Below are 3638 nucleotides of genomic sequence, written 5' to 3'. Positions count from 1 at the left end.
CAAGGACAACCCCACGAGCGTTACAAAAAAAATAATCCAAGGAGAGCACTTGCATTTCTTTTTCAGATTCAAATGCCTCAGTGTGTGAAAGCTATAGTAGTAATAATTTTTCAAAATAACTGCAAGTTAAAGTCAAAATAAATTTTTAAAAAAAAAGTATAGATTTGATTAGAATTGAACCTCCATGGTTAATTTCTCTTATTGGGGACGTCCCCGAGCCCTTAATTACCTATAAGCCAAAAAAACACATCAATTTTTTCACTGAAAGGAGCGTTCAGATACTGAATCAGAATTACCATGAAAGTGAAAATAAGAGGAGTAAAAAGCTAAGCTGTAGTAATAATTTTGCGTAATATATAACTTCAAAAGAAAATTTTACGTAATATATCTTACTATATGCAGCAAACAAGGGAAAGAGAGGACAACAGAAAACAGAGCAGAGAAGGAGGAGGAACGAATAATAAAATTTCACACCAACAACAATAGCTCCTAAACGCGCCGTTTCACTTATCGGAAATTGAACCAATTAAGCTGACAACACCCCGGACGTCTCTTTCTTTAAATCACATTAAGTAACGAAATTATCCGGCATACTGCTCACTGCATACATTTTATACATCGTAAGGGATGACAGAAAAGAAAAAAAAAAAAAGGGAAATAAAAAAATGGATTCAAAAAAAAAAAAAAAACCCACCTCAACTCCTCTATTAATATACCTATCTCAGCTGAAAATCAAACTATTCTATATATCCTTGAAGACAAACTTAGTATCCATACAAAGTTAGAGAGATCGAAAGGAAAGGAAAGGAAAAGAAAAGGGCGCCCTTTATGAGAGTATCTCTAGAGAGTTGAAACCAAAAACAATAAACAGATTGATTCTTCTTCTTCTTCTTCTTCTTCGTTCTTATCATCCTCATCGTTATCGTCGTCGTCATGTGTAACCAAAGCACCACCTCTACCCTCCCAACTGTATCTACTTCAACAGAGAAATCATCTCAAACCCACTTTTATTTCGATATTCGACCACTACCCAACTCCATAAAAGATCCTGAAAAGCATCAACAACACCAAGGTAATGGATGTCTATACCATTCCATGTCAGAGATCATAACAGAAGCTAAATCACTCTTCAATCTAGCCTTCCCCATAGCCCTAACCGGTCTGGTTCTCTATTCTCGTTCCATCATTTCCATGCTCTTCCTTGGCCATCTCGGCGATATCGAACTGGCCGCTGGCTCTCTAGCTATAGCTTTTGCTAACATCACAGGCTACTCAGTTCTCTCTGGCCTTGCTTTAGGTATGGAACCCCTCTGTTCCCAAGCCTTTGGCGCTCAAAGACCTAAACTTTTATCTTTAACCCTTCACCGCTACGTTATTTTCCTCTTATTCACTTCCATATTAATATCTTTTCTTTGGATGAACGTGTTCAATATTTTGGTTTATCTTCATCAAGATCCTAATATCACCCATATCGGCCAGAGATACTTACTCTTTTCCCTCCCTGACCTCTTCACCAACTCTTTCATTCACCCAATCCGCATTTACCTTCGCACTCAGGGCATCACCCACCCGCTCACTTTAGCAACCCTCATCGCCACCATTCTCCATTTACCCATCAACTTCTTACTCGTTTCCCATTTCAACTTCGGCGTCGCCGGTGTTTCCGCTTCCGCTTCCATCTCCAACTTCTTCGTACTCATCTCCTTGGTTGCTTACATTTGGGCCTCAGGCCTCCACGAGCCCACGTGGGAAAAGCCCACTTTCGAGTGTTTAACCGGATGGAAGGCGCTGCTCAAGCTAGCAGCGCCTAGTTGCGTTTCGGTTTGTTTGGAGTGGTGGTGGTATGAGATCATGATCGTTTTGTGTGGGCTTTTGGCGAACCCAAAGGCGCCGGTCGCTTCTATGGGGATATTGATCCAAACGACGTCTTTGATATACGTTTTCCCTTCTTCATTGAGTTTCGCGGTTTCGACTCGCGTTGGTTACGAACTAGGTGGAAACCGTCCTTATAAAGCGAGATTATCCGCAGTGGTGGCGGTTTTTGTATCAGCCATGATGGGCCTATCAGCTTCAACGTTTGCGTCAGTGATAAGGGATAAGTGGGCCCGGATGTTCACGTCTGACTCCGAGATCCTACGGCTGACATCCATTGCCCTTCGCATCCTAGGTCTATGCGAGCTTGGGAACTGCCCGCAAACGGTTGGATGTGGGGTCCTCAGAGGAAGTGCACGTCCTTCCACCGCAGCTAACGTCAACCTCGGTGCATTCTACCTGGTAGGCATGCCGGTGGCCATTGGGCTAGGGTTCTATCTCGGAGTCGGATTTTCTGGGCTTTGGTTGGGCCTACTCTCGGCCCAGGTGTGCTGCGCTGGGCTAATGCTGTATGTGGTGGGGTCCACTGACTGGGACCTACAATCAAAGAGGGCCCAGATGCTGACGTGTGCAGATACAAGGCTAACAGATGGTGCTGATAATACCGAGAGTGAGGAAGAACAGCCGTTGATATGTATCATGGTGACTTAAACTGCTTGATCAACCCAATTTCAGTAGTAAAATTAGAGGATGCTATGAAACTCCTTTTTTTTTTTTTTTTTAAGTTTGTGAATTATTTATTATTTATAGGGAGGGGGTGGTGGTGGTAATTAACTGCTTAAAAAAGATGAAAAGGAAAAGTTTTGTTGTCTGCTCTATTCTATGTGTAACATAATTTCTTAACAAATTCTCTTCTAATTTCCTGCCCCTTTGTTGTTGATCACAACATTGGATGTTGTAGTAACTCTATATTTAAAAAAGGGTGTAGTGATTATAATGGTGTCTCCAATCTGACTCATTATGTTATAGCGTATTTGAGTTTGTCCTTTGTTAGTTGTTAGTGAAAAAAATCACGTTACTCTTGCAAGGTATGGGAAAGTGACAAAGGTTTAAATTAAATGAATTAATAGATGTAAATGTCTCAAAGATTCAGACAAGAGGAGGTCTTTTGCCCTTTGTGAGTTTTTGTTGAGCAGACGACAGACAGGGCACTTTACAATCATCCACCTAGACTAGACGACACATGATGGGTTTTTACCCAATGGATTTTTTTTTCTTTTTTCAGCAAGATGAGCTGATTGATGAATGGGTGATTACCCCCCAAAAAGCATAAAAAAGGCTTAGGTTTTGGTTTGAATTTTGATTCGAAAACCGTATGCTAGCATCATTTTTGTTGACTCTCTCAGCAGCTAATAGTATTAGTTTCATGTTACATTTAATTTGGAGGCTTTTCTGGTCCCAGCTCCCGATTTACAGATCTTCCATATATTGGCCAAAGGAAAGCGCTGAGCTTCTCGTTTCAGTTCCCTCCTACTTATATTTGGTCATACGATTAATTCGTTTGAGGAATTTAGTCTTGTACTTTGTATAGTTTTATATATAGGTTACTGTTTTCAGGATTTGGCCTTGACTTGACATTGTCAATTCCTTTCCTTTCGGTGGGGGTGGGGGGTGGAGTGGGGAAAGGAAAAGAGCAATTATTTCAAAAAAGTAAGGTTACTAGCTACATAATGAGTCGTCAAGGCAATCTGTTTGTCATTTGAAGTTGGGTTATCCAGTTCTGATTGGTAACTTCATATGCTAGAATCTATGGTTATGTTTCGAGC

At 41.0% G+C, this 3638-nt stretch overlaps 1 pseudogene; it reads left to right on the top strand.

Moving 5' to 3' along the window:
• Nucleotides 1–302: 302 nt before the first annotated feature.
• On the top strand, nt 303–2657 carry LOC111285784 (protein DETOXIFICATION 51 pseudogene; annotated as a pseudogene).
• The last annotated feature ends 981 nt before the right edge of the window (nt 2658–3638 follow it).

The sequence above is a fragment of the Durio zibethinus genome, chromosome 6 (genome assembly GCF_047325235.1).
Source record: "Durio zibethinus cultivar Kanyao isolate XHJ-2024 chromosome 6, ASM4732523v1, whole genome shotgun sequence".
NCBI lineage: Eukaryota > Viridiplantae > Streptophyta > Magnoliopsida > Malvales > Malvaceae > Durio > Durio zibethinus.
Note: the sequence above shows the minus strand (reverse complement) of the source record. Positions and strands in the feature narration are given on the sequence as shown.